At 55.5% G+C, this 21,721-nt stretch overlaps 1 long non-coding RNA gene across 1 annotated transcript; it reads left to right on the top strand.

The window, feature by feature from the left end:
- The first annotated feature begins 1,116 nt into the window (after positions 1 to 1,116).
- On the top strand, positions 1,117 to 9,738 carry LOC116962167. Its single transcript, XR_004407404.2, has 3 exons — positions 1,117 to 2,151; positions 2,843 to 3,048; positions 8,884 to 9,738. It is a non-coding gene; the product is annotated as an uncharacterized LOC116962167 (long non-coding RNA).
- The last annotated feature ends 11,983 nt before the right edge of the window (positions 9,739 to 21,721 follow it).

Below are 21,721 nucleotides of genomic sequence, written 5' to 3'. Positions count from 1 at the left end.
GGAACCGGCTGGAGCAGCGCGCCCAGCTCGCAGCGTGACGCGTGGAGCCCCCTGCGTTAGGAGAGGCGACGGCTGGGCGCAGGAGCACACCGGGGCCCTGCCTGCACGGGGAGCCTCTGTGCAATTTAAACCTGGGGAAATCCTTGCTGAAGGCCTTTTAAGTTGGGGAGACGGGGTGACATCTCGGAAGAGAGTCTTCTGGAGACTTTGCCAACAGACAAACCGGTGAGGAAACACGCGGGCGCTGGGAGAAGACCCAGGGAATAAATCATATCCATTGTGACAGCAGCCTCGTAAGCCCAGAGCTGAACTGCATGGACCGTGGGTTGAACGGCACGGCTGTTTCTCTGATCTTACCACCCCCTTTGGTGGTATTTGGCAGTAGAGATCTTCCAAATGGGCCTCCCAGAAGAGAACTGCTGGAAAATCCAGAGGAAACCAGAAGGCTCAATACACACGCCATCAGACAACGCAGAGGCAATGCAATCCCACCGTGCCATTCCCAAAGGGAGGAGGTACGCGTTGGAGACCTTTTTGATCTGTTAAAACCAGCACATAATGATATCCAACAGCCAGAAGCTCAGGTTTGAAAAATTCAAGCTGGAAATCAGATGCACATTTTTAATGGAAGGTAATGAATCACTGTAACAGGTTGCCAGGGGATGGGATAAACCCTCCATCACGCGGAGCCTGGCAGTCGCGCCTGGCTCTCGGCGGGCGACGTGCTTCCGTCGCAGCGCTGCGCGGCGCCGTGCAGAACCGCTGCCCCTTGTCAGCCCGTGCTCGGCAGATCAAAACTGCTGCACAGCATGGTGCCTCTGCCTTCAAATTTAGGATAGGCGTTTTCCAGCAGAAAGTGGTCCTACATCTCAGGGAGGGAGCTACAAAGCCACTGCTTTTTTTCATACTCTATTTGCATGGCTGTTTCCCTAACGCTTTTCCTGCCGCAACAGAGAGCGGACACCGGCGTATTCCCCCAAACTTTGAGACCTACAGATTTGAAAATAAAGGGCTGTGTATATCTGGGTTTGGTTCAGTTGACCACTGAGACATATCCCTATTTGCTCGATGGCCCAAGATGCAAAATCATCACATCTTAATCCAGCAGAACACGGGCCCGGGGAATACACTTCTAACACTGTCATTTAATTTATTCACAACAATCAGATTAGTAAATTAATATATGCCAAACCCTGTCACTGCTACAGTCCATGGATATTTCTCCATGCCTGCATCTGAATGTCTGACAGTTTGTTTACAGGATCACCGAGATGAAAAACTCAAATCATTTTGGCTTAGCATCAAGAGCAGCCTCTATTTTAGCAGCCTGCAGTGGCAGCTCCCAATGAATTTTAATAAGCCGTTAACAATGCGTGCGCGTTTTGTTGTCGGCGGAAGCGTGCGAAGCGACGGGGTGACATACACTTATTGCAGGATACAAAAGGATGAATAATGCGTTTCCCACGCGTCCTGCGTGGCCGAGCAGCCTCCTGAGGTGGCTCGGCCCCTTTTGCCGCGCTGGGTGCCAGAGTACGGGGTGGCAGGAGCTGTGCTGTCACCTCTGTCACCTCTCGGCTTGTCCTCCTTGCGGTGACTCTCCATGAGGCTCATTAAAATGGAAAGAGGTCGTGGTCACTGCCCGTTTCTCCTCCATCCAGCTGGCAGGTCCCTCTCCAGCGCTGGCCCACAAACAACCGGTGCGGAGTCTCCTCTGCCAGTACTGACTGAGGGAGAGGCCCCGAGGGACTTGGTGGCATCAAGCACAAGCGTCCCTGTCCTCATGGTGGAGATGGAGTCCCCCCTTCCCCAGCAGATGCCCGCAGCCCCGTGCCCGGCCTCACCCCCTGTGCTGCTGTCTCCTCCTGAGAGTGAAAGCAAAGACGCTGGGAGGGAAGGTGTGGAGCCTGCAGATCCCGGGACACCCAGCAGCCCCCAGCTCCCCCCCCCCCCGATCAACTGGAGCTCAGCACCAGCAAAAGGCATGTTGGCATCTCCCAGCCCCCCTCCTGATTCCTTCCCAGCCTCGTCCTGTGTGCAGCTGTAATCAGGGGGCACAGCCGGGTCCCACCGCCCTCCCTGGGGGGGACTCTGCCTTCCAGGTGCTAATAGCGGTTGGCAGAAAACCTGGTGCCTCAACTGCTGGCAAGGCAGGTTAGTGAGAAGTGGTGCAGAGCGTGTGCAGGTGGTGGGAAGATCTACTCTTTAGAGTTTGGGTTGTTCATCCCATCTGGTGGGCTTCAGAGGAGGCCACGGAGATGCTGGGGGGGCTGGAGCAGCTCCCCTGGGGGGCCGGGCTGAGAGAGTTGGGGGGGTTCAGCCTGGAGAAGAGAAGGCTCCGGGGAGCCCTTCGAGCGGCCTCCCAGGGCTTAAAGGGGGGACAGGAAAGGTGGGGAGGGACTCTGGGTCAGGGGGTGGGGATGGAAGGAGGGGTGATGGTTTTAAGCTGACAGAGGGCAGATTTAGGTGAGATCTAAGGCAGAAATTGTTCCCTGTGCGGGGGGTGAGGCGCTGGCCCAGGGTGCCCAGAGCAGCTGTGGGTGCCCCCTCCCTGGAAGGGTTCAAGGCCAGGTTGGACGGGGCTGGGAGCCCCCTGGGCTGGGGGAAGGGGGCCCTGCCCGGGGCAGGGGGTGGGACTGGGGGGGCTTTGAGGTCCCTCCCGACCCAAATCAGTCTGTGATGTGATGCGCAGGGATGGCAGAATTTGTTTAATGGCCAGATCACGCAGCAGCGGGGCCTGGAGGATTGGATTTCAAACCAAAAGGCATCCAAAAACTGGGATTTTATTTTAACATCCTACAAGGCAAAATTTTGCAGTGTAAATTTTTTTATTTTTTAATTGCAGCTCTGCACCAGAGGCAGGGGACCGTAACCAGCACATGGGGAAATCGCACATCCACAATTTGCCCCAAGCCAAGGAGCTTCTGGGAAAAAAAAAAAAAAAAAAAGAAACAACAACAAAAAAAAAAGCTTTTACAAAAAAGCTCAAGCAAAGCGACATGTTAACCTCACTCTTTACGCCCACTCCAGTGAACGCAAAGCACCATCCCGGTAAGAAAAGCGCCCGCCCGGTTGCAGGTAGCGCGTCCGTGGTGAGAGGGGTGACAGGCGGGAGGCTCGGAAGGCGCCTCTGAGAAGGGATTTGCGCACTCTGTTATTTTAGCAGTGCTTTAGTCAGAGCCACACGTATTCCCTGGATATTTTTATCTGTTGCAGTTCGCGAGCGCATCTTCGGGTACCCGGCCGGCTTACGCAAGGGCAGCCTGCCCGCACAGATCTCGGCTGACCGACACGGTGACGTCCCCCCCCTCCCCGCCCGGCCCCCCTGGCGTGTCCCCCCGCTGCCCCTGCGGCCCCCCCCCACACCCCCCACACACACACCCCACGCCGTGAGGGGGGGGATGTGGGGAGCCTGGCAAGAGTTTGGGGGGGGACCAGGAGCGTCACACGCCCTCGCTGCCGTGTGTTAGAGGAAGGAAGCACCTTTCTAGTGCTTGAAACCTTTGGAAGTTGAGTCGTTTCTCTGTGCGAGGACCGTTTTGGAGGGGAGCTGGGCAGGAGCCATCCTCCAGCGCCATCGAGGAGGAGTCACCGCTCCTCCCTTCGCTTAGAAAATCCTCGGGCATATTGACCAGGCTCCCAAGGGCCACCTCGCGATTCTGCCTGGCTCTAGCTTTCCCTGCTGCCCTTCCAGAGCGTCTCTGGAGGCAGCACCTTCTCCCGGGTACCTTTCCTTGCCAGGAATACTTTGCCATAAACTTTTAAAGGCATTTTTGGGAAGCGATCAGCTGCGCCGCCCTGGAGGCTGGCTCAGGCCGGCAGCCTGGGGAAGCGCAAAGGGGGATGGAAAGAGCGATGTGTAGGAATTAAGACCAACACCAGTGAGGTCTCTGCTATAATTCTTTGCCTACAGATTAAAGCTTCTTATGGCTCCTTGAAATTTTGCCATGAAAAGTAATTTGTCCTATAAATATAATGAGTCAGTGATGCTTGGAAACCGTCGTGTGGAAGAGTTTTCTTACCTCTAGAGTCATCCTCTTTCTAAAAGGCAAATGTCTTATTTATTCCTTACTTGGATAAAGATTTTTCTTTAGCATATATTATTTCCTGCTACTGCTCTGTGAGTCAGGGCACCTTGTACAGACACTGTAATGTTGTGTCATGCTACAGCTGGTTATTTATGTAAGGGTAGATAATTACAGCCATTAATTGGGAATTAATGAATTGTATGCAGTCCTCAAGCAGCTTTCTTCCTGCACAAAGGCAGAACCACAGCTGCAATGAGCACCAGGAGAGAAGATCCTCACGAGGGCTACTCAAGGCTAAAGAACCACTCTAAAAATTGAATTTTAATGGCCTGTTTTGAAAGCCAGCATAAGGGTGCTCGGAGCCATTTGATGCAGAGCTTGGCTTCCCACAGAGCCTCGCCAGACCCCGGAAAATATTTTCAAAATACAGACTGAATGAGGGCAACGGGAAAAGCCTCCCCGGCTTTTTCCCAAGAGTCAAACGCCTTATGTGAAGCACCAGGTCGGGGTGGCACAGAGCACCCTGCAGCCGGACGGCCCAGCCTGGCCGCCCGCCGCAGCGCCCCGTCCCCACCGAAGGGCCGGCAGGGGAACCTCGGCCGGGCGCTCGCGGTTTAAGGGGCTGCCGTGTCCCTGGGGCAAGCCGGACCGGGGGACGGGCACGGCGGGCGGGGGGGCGGCGGGGTTGCGTCTGCGTGGCGGAGGCTGCTCTGATCCCTCCTCGGGGACGCTTGGAGTTTTGAGGCTTTTTGGGATTCGTCTCAAGTAGTTCCTCTCTTTGCCACTTTTCCATTTTCGCTCCGTTATAAACGTTGCGGTGAGCGGCGAGACTCCCCTTAGCTTAGACGTGGGGACATCTGCCCTAAGTGATTCGTTCCCGCCCCTCCTCTCCCCACCGATATTTTCCTCCTGGCCGTAATGATGTGCATTTTCCTCACGCCTCGTGTTCCTCACGCTTCTGCGTTTGGGATATTTCACGCCCCAGGAGGGGGCTGGCGAGGGCAGAGGTGGGTTCCCCCTCACGGGGGGGTGAGACCCAGAGTGTGGCAGGGGGACGTCCCTGCCACCCAGCTCCTCTCCCTGGAGGTGACACGGCCAGTGTTTCAGGGGTTGCAAAGCCAGCCTGGCATTGCCTGTGGGGCTGCGTGGCCAGGCTGGATCCTTCCAAGCCAGCCCGGGACCAATACAGACCTTTTCCATCAGTACCACTCGGAGATATTTAAATCTTTTCGGATCAGCTTGGGAAACCACAGCCAAGACTCCCCAGCGTGCCCATCACCCCACGTTGGTGCGAAGGTTCAGCAAAGCAGCTGCTAAACAGCTATAAATAGGGAGCTTGGGGAGCCTGTTTCCAACTGCAAATGGCAGAGATGGCTTTAGCTCCGCTCGGGTGGTGCTAAATTTTCCCGAGCTCAATAGCAGAGAAGACAATGAAGATCTCAGAGGCTCGGATCCTATTCTCTGACTGCCTTTGCCTCCGTAATTTTGTCTGCCCACCTCCTGCTCCTCCTCCGGCAAACCTCCGCCCCCGGGGCACAGATGCAGCCGCAGCATCTGCCAAAGAGGATTATGAGAGAGGGGGAGCCGGGAAGACACTTCTCCCGCCTTCGGCTGCGCGTCCTTCCCGGGCCTCGTCCTCCGATGGAAGCGGTTTGCGCCGAGCCTCGCAGCGCGAGGGGAGGTCTCCCACCCCCCCCCTGCGCTCCCCGACGCCCCGCCGGGCCTTTCTGCTCCATCCCGTTCCTTCCCCGGCCCTCGGCGCAGCCCAGCCGAGCCCACAGCCTCCGGGGGGGGGTGTCTTCAGGAAAACGTCTCAATCCAGATCCAAGTCCTTGGATCACCAGAGGAGGTCGCTTGGAGAAGGGTCACCACGTGTTTGCGCTTGAGCACGGCGGGAGGAGCTTCCAGCCCAGGGTCCAGCACGTATGGTCACTCTTAAGTTCTTAAATACACGCACCTTTCACTCAAGAGCACCTTCACGGAAGCCGTTCCCACGGGCGGTCTCGCCATAAGCCAATGCTGCTCGTTTTTGATGTCCGTTGCAGATGGGATCGTTCTGATCTTCAGATTTCTCAGTGAAGTTAAGTCAGAGCCTGCAATTTCCTTTCAGATGCGTGAAGTTCCTGCATCATTTTCGATTCACTCTTTTTACCATGGGCGATGAATAGAGAAGGGTGTTCTCCATCAGAGATGGTTTATTAAAATGCAAATAAACTTCAGTCTGAAGGTCTGTTTGCGCACTGAAAATCATGTACGTCGACAGAAAATATTAAATCTGGTCCCAAGAAGAACTGAGGAGCAGAATTTTTTTTCTGGGGGGAGCCAACATCATCCCCCATCGCAATCTCTGCCCACTTCCCCCCACTGAGAGACCTTTATCAGCTCCTTATGGCACTGCCCCAAACTCCGGGCACCCAAAGCTGACATTTCCCATGCCAGGTCTCTTAGTTATCTCTTTGGAAAAGTTCAGTCAGACCAGGTCACTTTTGAGGAAGAAAGAAAAGCTGAGATGTTAAATAAAATACCAGGTTAGTGAGAATTCAGTAGTAAAAACTGTCAGCGAAAGTAAAATGTTGCAAAGTTCACGAGGACCTTTTCTTGAATGTCCCAGGAGATTTGGGAGCCCCCACCTCCAGCCTGTGGGCTCTGTGCTGAGGAGAACTGGGGTCCAGGCCGGGCTTTTCTTCATTCCTGACCACATCTGGAGCACCGCTGGCCTGCTGCTCTGAGCAGGGGGGACCTCTCAAGCCCAGCGAGGACGCTCTGAAATACCCCCGACTTCACGCAGCGTCTGGCTACAAAACACTTCGGAAGGCTGGAGGGAATGGTGGGGAAGTCCGTGGAAGAGGAACTCTGGAGGCCAGCTGAATTCACAGCAAAGGCACCTGCTTGTGCTGAGCACGGGTGGTGTCCGGGAAGGTCTCCTGGAAGCGATGGTCTCCCTGCACACCTTGAGTCCACCTGGGGCTGCCCGCAAGCCGGGTCCTAAGGAGCCTGGGGCTGCTCCTCGGCACGACGCTCTTGCTGGAGCGGGGATTTTCCCCTCTGCCCCCCGATCTCAGCAGTCCTCCACTGAAGACACCCATGGAGCACCCGTCTTGGGGTGAATGGGAGCCTGGTCCCTGCTGCTGTAGTTCAGCTTCGTGGCAAAGGCTTCAGGGCAAGCATGCCGACTGAGCCGCCCTGGGGAGCCCCAACGCCCCCCCCCCAGGGTCACCCAAACACGTTCCCTCTCCTTGGGTTTAGGCAGAGGAGACCCACCGTGCCGCCCAGGCAGGGCAGCGCTCAACACCCGCAGCCTTGGGGATCCAAACGTTGAGGGAACTCGTGGACGCTCCGGATTCAGGAACACAGGCCGGGAAGGGTGGGCACATCTCCTCCCCATCCGCGGCTAAAGCTGCCCGGCAGTTTTGGTACCCAACAGGCTGAGCAGGAAGGGCCATGGGTTGCCTTCCAGGGGAGCTGGAAGGAGCTGCTGGTGATGATGAGGAGGGAGGGAGGGAAGGAGGAAGGAAGTCACCACAGAGCTCGGAGGGGAGCACCCTGCGGATTCACAGCTTTTCCTTCTCCGTCTGCCTCTGCCACGTCGCACCGGGGGCCACCAGCGACTCTCGTGGAGCAGCACCCACCCCCCGCCCTTCCCATGGGGTGCAACAGGGAGCTGGAGGCAGGATTGCCATCCCTGCGACATTAAAGTGTCCCTCAAAACGCTGCCCGGGGCCTCCCCTGGGGGGGGACGGTTTGGTCTTGGCAGGGAGCTGAGTGGATTCGGGGAGAAGGAGCCACAGGAGCTTGGGGCAACAGCTGTGGGTACGGAGGGGAGGGAGAGCAGGATCAAACCCTGTTAACCAGCTCTATTTTTTAAACCCCAAGTGGAGGGTTGGAAAATGGAATCACCGCGCACAGCCCAGGAGTGAAAGCAGAGGGGCCGTCCTGGGCGGCCGCTGCCCAAAATAGAGCCCTGAAAGGCTTCCAGCACCCGGTCCTGGGGGAGCCACGGGCAGAGGGAGGAGGGAGCACGTCCCGGGTGGGCGAGCTCTGCTCTTTGCTGGGGATGCAGTGAGGTCCCTGCCCGCAGGGGACATCCCCAGCTCGGCCGGTCCCCGGGGAGGTGTGTCACTTGTTGATGGAAGTTTCTGTGGCCATCTGCAGCCGGGGAGGCCAAAGCCGTGACCAGAATTTATCCAGGTTGCCATAGCAGCAGGGAAAGAAAAAATTTAAAAATTCCAAAAAAAAAAAAAAAAAAAAGGAGGGGAAAAAGCAAGTCATAGGTATGGGAGAAGGGATCTCCAAAAAAAAAAAAATAAAAAGGCAACAGTGTCTCGGAGCTGGTGGAAGCTCCCGGGTGCGGTGGGTCATGCCGGGTCCCCCTGGGCACCCGAAAGCTGAGCAGCGCGGTTAGGTGACAGCGGCAGCACCCGGTGCCACCGAGTCGCCCGCCAGCACCCCGGGCACGCAGAGGAGAGGGGATGGGTGGCGGGTGGATGCAGAGCAGTCACGGGAGGAGGGAGCCGGGAGCGGTGTTACCAGTACATCACTCTCCTCAGGGGAAAAAAAAAAAAAAACAAACCTTAGAGCCCTACAGGACGCCGGGGTCGGGTAGAGGTGCTGCCACGGCCCATACACTCAGGGAAATTCCCTTTTTCGCATAGAAAAATGGTTCAGTGTTTCCTTGTCCTGTCCCGATCGCCTCTGCCTTGTGCCTCCTGGGGATCAGGCAGGCGGCACTCGCCACCAGCTTTGGGACATCCAGCGGTTGCAAGAGCCCATCAAAGTGGATTTGCTCCTCACCTGGGATTTTCCAAAGTCCAGAAATACTAGACCGACTCATTTTAATTCTCTCCCTTTTCTTTTGCAGGTTGATTTTTTTTCCAGCCCTGTTCTCCACACCCCTCTGCTCCCAACTGCTCCGCACTAAGGCACAAACAACAAATCCCCAAACCTTTCATTTTGCCGGCGTTTTAGCGGCCCTTCCAAATTGCATGGTTGCAGCGAGTGGGTGGCTGAAGGCTCCGTACAAATGATGCCCTTTTTGCTTTCCTGGAAAGCGCCTTTGATGTTTCTCTGCTGAAAACCAAAGCCAAAAGCAGGGGGGGAAGCATGAGTTGCAGAGAAGAGCTAAGAAGAATGTCCGGCAGGTCCTCAACAATTCAGCCATGCCAGGAACCGGGCCCTGGCTGGTCGGTGCTCTCCTTTCAGCCAGTCTTACCCAGCTGCCGTTGAACCCACGGGTAGTTACACGCGTATCTTCTTGGCCGTTTGTGAACCTGAAGTCACTTACTGTGGAGCAGACATGGAGCGCCGATGTCCTGGTGTCCACCCCTTCCTCTTCCCGTGGCCCCGACATCTCCTTCCCCACAAACTCCTTTGGAGTTCAGGCTGGAGGGTCGCCTCTTAGCTCCCGCACGGCAGAAGCAGACTGAGCCCCACATCTACACCAGCTCAGGACTATCCCCCTCACCACTTCCACCGCCGTCCTCTCCAAACATCCAGTCTGCAACGTCTCCGCGCCTGCCCGGGCAGCCCATGCACTGGATGATGGGTTGCAGAGCTGGGTGGGGACGTGCCAAAGAAGTGTTCCTACAGCAAGCTTCAGTTCTGCCTGTGGTGGCCTTGGTCCTGCTCCTGGGGACAGGACAGGAATGTTGTAAGGGTCTATAAACCATTTCCCACCCAGGCTGCATCCACTCTGGTGCCATATGGCCGTTAGAAATAATCAGGGAAAAAAGAGGAAAAAGGCTTTTGCTTCAAAAGGGCTTGGTCCTTATCTCAGGGGGGCGGCAGGTGACATCCCCTTGCCAGCTCTTGGCTACGATCACAAGGCCCTGAGGTCTGTCTGCCCGCAGCAATGCCCCAGGCAAGGTGTTTACACGTCTCTTGTTCCGTAAAATCCTGCTCCACTGCCAGGACAGCAAGGACCCCCCAGGAGAGAAGTGTCAGCCCGTCACAGAGAAGCTGCGGCGAGGACAGTTCAGCTTCCAGGGAGATGGTGTATCCAATAACATGTCCCATGAGATCTTTTCTTTCCACATCCTCTCCTGCATAGATCATCTGTTTGTCTGTGCCGGCACCTGCTCTCACCGTGTCTGAACCAGATGGGATTGCACATCTTCTTCCAGCCATGAGGCTGGGCTGGATGCCTGGGTGCTGGATCCCCTAAATGCATGGGGAATGTCTGAGTGATTGAAGTAGCACCCCAAACAAGAGTGTTCTGATTTTCTTGAAGTTAACCTTGGTAGCAGAATAGTGGGAGGTAGAGCAACACTGGACACCCGTGGACACATTGCTCCAGGTGAGTGGCAGCCCAGCATTTTCCCTGAGCCCAGCCACCTCCTGGGGGGAGATGCTGGTTTCTCTCGATGTCCTCCCACCACGTTGCCTTTTTATTGAGATTTAAAATGTGACTTTGCCAGCCAGAGGTGAGTTTTCAGGAGGAGCAGGCTGTCAGGGCTGGGAACATGCCTGGTTTGCTTCCCTCACATCTCCTCAGCGCTTCCACCACCTCCTCGATTCATCTGAGTGTGTCACTGCATGGCAACAGGCTCGTGGGAACACCCACACCGCGCTATCCGTGGCGGGAGGAGAGGGAGACTTGCCAAGGAGCTGGAAGCAGCGATTCCTCCGTGGAGGGTGAGCGTGGGATCAATACCACCAACCCCATCCAGGGCTGGAGCTCAGCCACCGCCACAGCCACCACCAAAGCAGCAGCTGTGGGAGGAGCGAAGGGTCTACCTGCTGCCGTGCTCCCCACAGCCTTCAGCTTAGGACCGGTCGGCTCGGTGAGCAAGCCCAGATGGCTGCTGAAAAGGCAACGGCTGTGAGAGGAACACGGGCCTCCCAAGCCCACGCGAGCCTCCCCTGAAGGTGGCCGGTCTTCCCGAGCAAGCTCTCCTGCCTGCCCCGATGGCACAGACACAGCACCAGGACAGCAGCAATGCCGGGGGAGGTGCCGCCACACCACTGCGAGGTGGGGTGTTTGAGCCCATCGTTGCCTCTGCCTCGGCCTGGCCATCACCGTGGCTTCAGGTCAGGTCAGCTTCCGTCTGCCAGGGTTTGGCATCTGGCCGGCAGGTCTTGGGATCTGAGGCGGGACGGCCCCGGGGAGAGCGCTGCCTCTTCACTCTTGTCTTCCTTCTGGTGAGACCCCACCTCAGGTGTCCTGGAAGGGAAAACACACGGCAGCACGAGCCGTCAGCACACCCACGGCGAGGCACGGTGGCACCTTCTCCTGACCTCGGTGGCGACAACCCCAGCCTTTCGGGAAGTCTCTGAAGCGGGGTGAGTGTCCTGGAGTCCTGCGCTTCATCTGAAGGCCACTTAGAGCAACAGAAAAACTCAGCACGTGGGTATGAGCCCATCTGTCTCATCCCACCTAGCATTAGATGTCCACCACGAAGACATCTACACTTGAGCAAGTCTCCCCAGGCTCGCCTGCCAAGCTCCTGCCTTGTTTCAGATGTCTGATGTAGGAAGAGATGAATCGAGTCCTTGGACGGAGGCAGCAGACAGGGGTGCCTCCTCCTGGGGGCTGCGAGCTGGCGGGATATCTGCGCATCTGGGAGAGAGCAGCTCAGACACACCTTGCATGCCCACGGCGTCTTCCCCGCAGGCTGCCTGGCCAAGTCCACGCGGTGTTGCAGGTGCACAGCCAGATTTTCCAAAAATCCAGATTTTTCCAAGCCCTGGATAGTGGTTTATTTAGCGGTTATTTAGAGAAGATGGACAACGGCACCGGTTTCATGAGTCCAGTGTCTCCCTTTGTGTGTAACACACCATAGCAGATGTTAAACAGCTATGCCAAGCATCTAATTATCATGTTAACAACATAAATGTCAAAGAACACAGGGAGGCAGATTGACTACCAAAGTTATGCAAACCGTCTAACCTGGAGACAGTTTTCCCATGTAATTATTGTAATGTTAAACGTTGTTACATAATGACTACAGATTTCAGGTCAGATACTCCATACGTCACGGAAGCATGGTGTGTTTTGACATTTATGGGAATACTTTTTATTTTTAGTTAGTTTGGTTACCATGGCAGCGAGAAGAAATCTGCACTAGACTCAGCTATACATTAAATTTTGGCCTCCCACTTGACACATCCAAAAACTTTTCAACAGATTTCCCCAAAATCATCAGCCATAAGCCGCGATGGGTGGAATGAGGCTTGAAAATAAAATAGCCTGCGCGCTTCTCTTTAATGAGGAAGCTATTCCTGCAGCCCCTCTCTAACGCCTGGCTGCATGCAGGCACTCATTAGCATGTCAAGTTTTACTTATTTAGATATCTCTACGAAGCAGATTGCACTGCAGAGGTTAGCAGAGGTTGGGCAGGTTTAGATCATGCTGAATGAGCGGCCTGCTGCCCGAAGCAAGGAGGAATTGTCTGAAAACAGGAGGATCTTGCAAATAACTCAGGTCCCGTTTGCTGAGCTGCACCGTGGGAGCCGTGGTCGGAGCTGCTGGAGTTCATCAGCGGGGATGGGACCATGAAAGGGGGGCTTTTACAGCTCTCCTAACTGGGAAGGAAGATGCAAAATGCTGTCCTTGCCCCCCTGAGCCACTCAGCCCTTAGGACACCGAGAAATGACGGAGGGGTGGCTGTGGTAAATAACTGCCCGTTGGCACTGCATTGCTCCCTCGCTCCGTGTGATGAAATACTTCCAGGTGCTGCCAGCTCGCCGTGCTGCAGCTGGGGTTGGCTTCTAGCAACTGCCATTTAACTCCTGGAAAACCTCTGGAGCGGGAACGCTGCAGAGAGAAAGGAAGGATCCTGGGTGACATCTGCACCGGTTAGGACCAGCACGCTGAATCCCTTCCCCTGGTAGGGGACAGCCCGCTCTGTGGCGGTGGGAGGCGATGCTGAAAGAGGAGGGTGCCAAGCACCCCATGAGCCATCGCAGAGGGATGATGTTGGGACAGACCTGGCCCTGCCATCGGCGTCCCCGAAGATGGGGGGCACACGTTGGGGCGCTGCTGAGGAGAACCTCCCCAGTGAGAAGCAAGGGTGAAACTTCACGGGAAGGCAGTCCAGCGTGCATGTGTGCTGAATCTCCACTGGGGGAGAAAACAATCCCATCAGCCTTCCAGTTATTTTCCAATGACATGTGGCAATTCATTGCAGACATCCCAGAATTTATCACCGCTTAACAGCTTGGCAAATCCAGGGGTGCCCTGAGCCTCCCCTGCCTCAGCCAGCGCGGACCGATGCGCCCTGGGTTCGGTTCACACGTGGCAACCACCTACCAGACCCCCCCCGAGAGACCTGGGGAACCAACCGGGAAATCAGCAAACGCCGGCAGGACCTCGGGGCTGAGGGAGAAAGGCTTTTGCGTGCTGACTGACCTGAGCCGACGGTCTGGGAGCACGGACACCTCCCCAGGGCCCAGCCAGGACCCCCGGCCCCTCCAGCCGGCTCCTGCCTGCCTCCCCTCCCCGGCGCTTTGCCGGGTCTGTTCAGAGAGGGGCGGTTTTATTTCACGTTTCCCCAGTCGCTGGTTTGGCTCAGGAACAAATGGGCTGACCTGGCTCCCAGGGCCACACAGCCTGTCTGGCCGCATCCATCCACCCCTGTTTCGAGGGGATCCCTCAGTGCCCCGGGGCTCTGCTTTTGAAGCACCAGCACCGCTGAGTCCCGGCGCTTTCGTAGCCTTCCACAGGCAGGCGATGCCGGGCAGCTCCCAGCCACACCGTGCTGGTTTTGGCCATTTTGCCAAGACCTTTGTGCTCTTCTTCTCCTCTCCTTGCAGCTCTGTGTGGCCACAGGCTCCCCCTGCCCTCAGCACCTCTCTTGTGATCCTCTCAAACCCCCTTAGATCCCCACTGGTGACATCTACATCACCTCTCCAAGTCTACCCAAGTGCTGCTTTCTTCTGGGTCGCAGCAAAGGACGCAGAAGAGACTGGAGGTTGTATCTGTGGAACATCCCCAGATCTAACCTCCTGGGGGCAAGTCCCCTGCTTACAGTTTCTTGTCCCTCTCCTCGGCGGGGGCTCGCCTGCTGTGCCGGGATCGTATGGGGTGAGCTGAACACCGCACCAAGCCTCTGAGTGCTGTACCGACACACGCACCTCCATCACTCGGATTGCTGCTGGGAAACCAAACAGATTGCTTCAGCACAGCCAAAAACCACGGGGATTGGCACAACCCCCCTGCTAGGGCTCTGCACGTGTTAAGGTTCCCCATGGCAGGACCCTGTTATGGTTAAAGAAGCCTTGGATCGAACTGGGAAGCAAATAAATTTCAGTGGGAGAGTTTCCTTTTCAACGCTGAAGACACAGGGAACATCACACTTTCAGCACATCTTCTGCACCACTAAATGTTCCCCAGCAGAGCCTTTGGGCAGCAGAGAAAGGAGGAAGAAGACAAACCCAGCCTGTGGGAGGAAGGACAGATTTTTGGGGTGGGATGAGTTTAATATTGCTGTTCCCTGAAATGAGTCACAGGCTGGAGAAGTGGGGCATTAATCTCAGGGGAGATGAGTAAGTGGGCAGCATGTGAAGGCAGCGGTCAAAGGAGCATCACAATTTATACTTGTAGCTTAGCTCTTCTCGTGTATTAGCAACGGCTTGATTAAAATCAGAAAATTTCCACTAGCTCCCCAGAGTAAAAAAAAAAATTAAAAATAAACGATGTCCCCTTTGAAAGTAATCCGCAAATTTAGATTTACAGATTTTTCAATACATCTCTCTCTGAGGCATCATTTAAGCATTTAGCTTCCCTTTCGCAGTGCTCCTGCAGCAGCCAGACATCCCCAGGTCCTGGCGTATCGCCAGGCTGAGAGTTACTTGATGGAGCAATTTTGCCATCTTATTTTCAGAAGTGGTTTTCAGAAGTTTTCAGGAGGTGACGGAGAGGCACCGCCACACCGGGGTTCAGCCACCCCCCGATGCCCACGGTCACTGCCCGCATCACTGATGAAAAGTCCTCAGAGAAGAACAACACTTCTGCAACTTTTGGGTTTTTATCCTTACACTCTGCTACCGCTTAAGTGCTGGTTTTAATAAGGAAAGTGTGTGCTCAGCGACTGTAATTAGAGTCTGTTAAAGGAAAAAAAATCATTAACTATTTAAAATGGTTACACTGATAATGTTCTCATTTAGTGTTTCGCAGGACCCAGCCTCCCCCCACGAAGAGACTCGGCTGCTCAGAGCAAGAAGCAGCCTCGGCCACCTCCACAGGTTCTTCAGAGGGGTTTAAGCAGCTACTTTAACACCCACTCTGTGCTATAATAACTTGGTGTGTTGGGTGCATAAGCCTAGAGACGTTGCTTATCCGCCAAACCAGCCCTGAGTGTCATTGTTTGGGGAGCAGGGGTGAGAGGGAAGCAGGGAGATGCTGACTCTGACTGTGATTTCAGTACCTCCTGACTCAGAGCCCCCCTGAGGTCGGTGGAAAGTCTCCTCCCGAAGCCTGTTCAGGCCCAAGCTCAAAAACAGGCAAACCTCCCGTGACCTGATGAGCACTGCTCATCTGAAATAGGAGTTACAGTTCTGCCATTTGACGGCGTTCGTGCCATCACCTAGGGGCGGAGGACTTCTCCCTCACCATTTCTCAGCAGCTTTGCCCGTCTCCTACACAAAAGGAAAAATTCTGACTTCGAGTGTTTTGCCATTGGGAAGCTCTCCTCTAGCTTCTGAAATCCATCACGAGTGAGGAAACCTCACCACTATCCCAGGAAGGTGCCGTTTGCTGCCAGAAGTGAGGCAACAGAGCTGGCAACAGCCTTCAGATTGCAGCAGGTGCCGAGCGATGGAAAGCAACCTGTCCCAGGCAAGGAGAGATTGGTTCCTGAGAACTCGGCATCAAAACACACAAAGACTTGAAGGTTTGGCTAGAGGCACAAAGTATATCTTGGATCCCTCAAGTTCAGACAAGCTGGTGACAGTGAGATAAAACAGGCAAGGATGCCACCTGGGTTCAATGAAGGTCGATCGTCCACAATAATTTGGCACTTTTCCTTGAAAAGAAGAGACCTCAGAAACAAATGGGAGATGGTTTCAACTTTCTGAGCTTCTTCAGTGCACCTGACATGGTGCTTGGAGCAAATGGTATAACTAGTAAAAAGCTCTGAAAATTGTGCTGGGAGAGTTACTGCTGGAGCCCTGGGAGTTTCAGACCCGGGACTCTGCTAAGCGGACATCTCTCCAGCATTTCTGCTGATGATCTTGGCGCCAAAGATGAGAGTGACCTCAGCAAATGTGCTAACGACACAAAGCCAGGAGGTGTCCTCGGTACCGAGAAGAAGCAGGATATGTTGAAAACTCCGAAAGACCCTGGGGAGTGGAATGACAAGGGGGATATGGATTTCAAGGTCATGCACGCATGCATGTAAGGACTAATAAACAAGGATTTCTGCTGTTAGCCAAGAGCTCATCCACTCAAAATGACTGAGGAGAAGGAAGATCAGGATGTATTGGTTGATCACGAGATGAAAGATGAGCTGCCAAGGTCTTAAGGTTATAAAAAGGCAACTCTAATCCTAGGCTGCATCTGCTGGGGGGGTTTCCAGTAGACACAGGGGAACAGGGGTGTTCCTGTACGAAGGGCTGGAGAGGCCGCGTGTAGCCGACGCGGTACCTCGCAGGGTACCTCCAGGGGCGAGGGGAGGACACGTTTCCAGAGCCTGAAGCAGGTTTCCCACGTGGTAGTGGAAGATCATCTGCTTGCATCAGACACCCGAGGCCTCTCCAGCAGCAAGGGGCACTTCTGGGAAGGCTCTGAGGCACCCCAGCCACGTCCCAGCCCGCTCCTCTCAGGAGGGGAGCCTTGAGCCCTCATCCACTCTTATTTATCTCTTCAAGGTGTTATGGGAGTGCGATGAATAAAGGAGACTGCAGAGCTCTTTGTCTCGGCGCATTCCTCTCTTTTATTTATTAGCTCCAGCCTGGCTCAGAGCCTAATAAATCAACCCAAACTCACCCTCCCAGCTACCCGTTACCTGCACACACGTGCCTGTGTGCTGGCACGCCGTTATCTGCCCAGTCCACCTCTCCCCTTGAAATCCCACCCCGAGGGACCCCGTGCAGTGCGGGGGAGCGAAGGTGGGAGCCAGACAATCTATCACCCTCCCGAGACGCTGCCAGCAACCGACCTGGGGGGAGATCCTGGCGGGCTCCCTCTCTGCCTCGGTGGATGGAGATCGATCGGTGTCGCAGGGATGATGCTGGCAGATTAATTAGCGCCAGACAGCCTTCAGCTTTGTGTCCCACTGCTCCTCGCTCCAGTCTAAGATGTGAATGCTATTGATTTCCTGAGTCCCGCCTTCCTTCTGTCCTGTAATCCTTTCGCTGGTGGGGATCTCAGCGGAAAATTTTGTAGCAGACGTGTTTGCACATACACACACATAAATATAAAGCAGGGGAGGTCTGAGAAACCACTGTTGCCCAAAGCAAGTGAAGTTTAGGTTATTTGTCATCAAGGTAATATTAACAGGAATAAAATACTTAGCTGTTAAAACGGAAGAAACAGCCCCTGTCTCCAAGCAGGATTCCCAGACCTCTGTGCCCTGCCACGCAGTGCTCCCCCTGCCCAGGAGCCCTGTGTCCCCCGTGGGTCCCACAGCGTGGGCCCGGGACCTGCTCCCAGCTGCCCACCTCACCTTTGTGTCACCATCACCAACAGCTTCCTCCCACGGGGACTTCACAAAACAAAATACTGCAGAACTTTCCATGGGGAAATGCAGAGGTTCGGCTGTTTTGTCCTGGTTTGTGATGAAGATTTTCCCTTCCCCAAGGTAACTCCAGAACATGACACTCGATTACTCCTTCCAGCTCCCAGTGCTGGGCAAGTCCTGGTTGTCACTCCAACCTTTAGCTCCATCCTGCCAGGGAACTGGGAGGACTAGGGGCTCTCGTGCCCTCCATTCCTTTTCCTCTCTCAGCTCATGGTCCCTTGTGGCCCTCACGACATCTGCCCATCTTCTCTTTCCCCATATTCTTATTTCTGAAGGAGCAACCCAGCGACACAACGCAGCAGATGTCTGCCATGAGCCAAAGGAGGTGGCTGGGACGGGAGCTGGAGGGGGCTGTGGGAGCAGATCCCAACACCACCGGCCACCTCCACCCCTTGCACCACACCCCGGTTACTGTGCTTTTCTGATGGGTTTAACAGAACCACTGTGGTGTTGCGATCTTTCTGAAGGCGGTTAACACACCACATACGATTCCAACAGCATGGCCCACCACCCCATCTTGCTCCTGTTGGTATCTCCAAGCTTGATCCTCATTTCTAATCTGTATTTCCAGCAGACAAAGCAAACACACCTGCAGGCTGGCGGGGTGCGGAGAGGAATGGCCAGGAGCAGGCAGTTGATGTCCATAACAGTCCTTCTTGTTATTACAAATCACCAGCAGACAAATCACCAGCTTAGAGACTCCCAACAACTTAAATTCCTCTCACCCCAGCGGTGTCTTCCACGTCCCCCAGAGCAGAGGCTGGTTGCAACAGAAACAGAGATGCACCGTGCCGCAGTGGGAGCTGGGGCTGCTCCTAAAGCTGAGGCTCCTGGCAAGAGGCACGTGAGAAAAGCAAGAGCCAGCTTAGAACAAGATGACTTCTTGATCCTTTAACTTGTAATCGCTGATCACAGCGACATTAGACAAATGAATGTTGAAGCTGGGTCAAGTAATTATTGCAGGATCATAGCTGTACGCTGCACAGTTGTCAGGGCAGTAACAAGACTGACAATTGTAAATAATATGCAGCCAGAGCACGAGGATGCTTGCTCTTGCTGGGATGAAAGTGAAGGCATAAGCTGCCATGCCAAGAAGAGAACAGCTACACCTTTATGACCAAGGGTTGCTTCCAAATGCACTGGCTGCATTCCTCTTTGTCGGGCTTCTTCCTCTTTCTGCCCATTTACATGATCAGCATATCACTACAGCAGAAATGGCATCATATACCTGCCATAGTGAAAAATGGCCATGGGAAACAAGAGGCAGAGCAAACAAGGAATGATGGTTTTACTTCAGCAAAAGGGCAGCTAGAGGAATGAGAGCAGGGAAAAAAATGACCAGCTGAGCAGACACCAAGAGGGAGCAAATGAGGAATGCTCAGCAGAGTCCAGGGGAAGCCACGGTGTCGGTGGTCGGTGTGGAGCCAGCAGCAGCCTGGAAAAGCAGAAAGGAAAGTACAAAGCACTCCTGCTCTCACCCCTGCACAGAGAAGAGGGAAACACTTGGGCAGTCCTCTCCTCCTTACCATTTGTCCCTCCTTATCAGGCTGAGAAATGGCGGTGCCTTCCTTGTGCATGCCGACACTCGGGCTTCTCTCCCTTCTGAATACAAATGCGGGAGCTTGGAATTGTACCTGCTCACTGGATCCTGGGAACTGCACAAACCCACTGGGGATGGGAAGAGGCCCCTCAGTGCCCCTGCCCCAAGCTGTGCCTCTCAAGGGTTGGGCCTTTCAGGGCTCAAGCTGATAAATCCCACTCGAATCTCTCCTGTGCCTACCCCAGCTGTCAGCTAAGGGGCAGGCGTGCCGGGAGCTCTGCTCCAGCGGGATCCTGCTCCTCCGCTCCCGTGCTATCCATCCCTGTGCTCACCCACATCATACTGCTGCTCAGGCTCAGCAGTCCCGGGCTGCGGAGTCACCTGTGTCCCCGCAGAGGGATGAAGTAAGGAGCCAACGATAGGTCCCTGCCACCACGGCCACTCGCACCACATCCCTTTTAATCTGTCCAAGACTCAAATGAGGTGTGGCCCAGCAACAGCAGCCAACAAACGGCTCCCCAAGAAGGTAGCCCTGGGTCAGGGGCATGCAATTCTCAAGTAAGGGGACACACAGCCCCAAGGTGCCCCCCAGGACTTTCTGGCGTCTCGCCACCATTGAAATGGGTGCGCCCAAGAGTGCTATGTGGCTTGACTATTTCTGCAAATAACCTTGATTTCGGGGGTAGTGGGATCTGTGCTGGTTCCCAGCACCCTGGACATGCAGGTACAAGCAGCCAGAGGAGAGAGCGCTGGTGACTGTCCCGTTTTGTGGGCAAGCGCCAAGCAGATCACTGCCTCTCCTGGATGCCGTGAGATCATCCCCACCAGTGGGGACCGTCACACGCTATGTCAGGGCTCTGAGGGCACTTAATTGCCTTGATGGGCTCCCTCACCCCTCTGCCCAGTGTCCTGGAGCTCCAGCTAAGCTCAGGCCTTGGCCTTTGGCCCCAGACTGGCCAAAACCTCAGTCACAGGGGTCTGTCAGCACCCAGCCTTCACCTGCTTGTGGTTACTGGGGAGTTGCTGTGAACCTGCCTCAGTTTCCCCAGCTTTGCCACCAACCCCCTTGTGTCACCTTACGGCTCAGCTGTTGAACATCAGGATTCTGAAGACAGTCTCCCCACACCCTTAGTAACTGCCTGTGAACACTGGCAAGGGCTCATCCTTTCCTTTTCACCCCACATACAGGATTAGGAGCCAACCCCCTCCACCCCCACAGCAGCTTTGCAGAGACTCTGCAGCCCCTCCAAGTCCCAATTTCAAGCCCCAGGCTGGAACCTCTGCCCACAAGCTCCCATATCGAGGACCTTCTCACATCACGTCTCCTCTCCCAAGAGAGCTCCAAAGACACAGTCAGGGGAAGCAGAGAGCAACTGCGCTAACGGGCAGCCCCAAACAGCTGCACAGAGAGGGAAACGAGAGATAACACAGAGACATTCCAAGTAATCTTATTTTTCCATTGGCTGAAAAGCCACCACTATGCCACACTGCATGTTGCCAGGATATTTTAAAGGCCTTAGACGACCTTCAAAGGACGGTTGAGAAGCCAAGCAGCAGGAGACCCTCCAGGCCCCTTCCCCGCTCTCCAGCCCCACGGGGGCATCACTGGCTCAGGGACCACATCACGCCAGCCCATGCAACCCTGGCTGTGCTTCTATCAGATATGTGTGGCTATTCTAATAATTATGACTACAGCCTCATGGCACAGTCCCTCAGCAGATTTCTCGCCTCCAGCACTCCCAGCTCTGACCGTCCCCTTATGCTGCCAGACGGGAAACCACAAGAGCCCCCTGTGAGGCACAGGTGCCCCGTCCTCTGCAAAACTTCCCCCCCAAATACGCTTTTCGTGGACATGGGGGTTCCTTCTCGTTCCACTGCCCTTCACAGGGCTGCTGCCGCCACGCAGCCAGGAGCCCAGGGCTGGAGCCTCACCCACCCGGCCCCCTTAAAAACCGAACAGGGGGGGAAGCTGCAAACAAACCTCCCGCCGTCAGACCTGCGGGGCTTTTCTACGAGGAGGCGAGGCCACCTTCCCTTTAGGCTGAGCAACGCCCTGAGGGCCGTGCGCGAGTCCTAACACGCCAGGAGCCCACAGCTTAGGGCTGCCGGCAGCGAGGCCCCTGAAGCCCCTCACCGGAGCGCCGCCATCTTAGGGGGTACCCCCGGGGCTGGGGCAAGGCTGCTGCGGGCACCGCGGGCGACCCGCAGGGATAGCGAAAAGCCGATGGCGGTAGGGACGGTCCCCCCTTGGGCGCGGGGGGCAGCCGAGGCGGGGAGAACCGAGGCGGGGAGAGCCGAGGCGGGCGGGGGACGGGACCCCCGGGGACAGACCCCGGGGACAGACCCCGCAGCCCGTCGCCGCAGCCCTGAGGAGAAACCCCCGCAGCGCCGCCGGTGGGCGGGAGGGGAGGGCGGGGGCGGACAGGCAGGCGGCGAAGCCAATCGCAAGCGCCTGTCCCTCCCGCCCGCCGGCGGTGGGC

This window comes from Tyto alba, unplaced genomic scaffold, assembly GCF_018691265.1.
Source record: "Tyto alba isolate M040663 unplaced genomic scaffold, T.alba_DEE_v4.0 Super-Scaffold_29, whole genome shotgun sequence".
NCBI classification, from domain to species: domain Eukaryota; kingdom Metazoa; phylum Chordata; class Aves; order Strigiformes; family Tytonidae; genus Tyto; species Tyto alba.
Note: the sequence above shows the minus strand (reverse complement) of the source record. Positions and strands in the feature narration are given on the sequence as shown.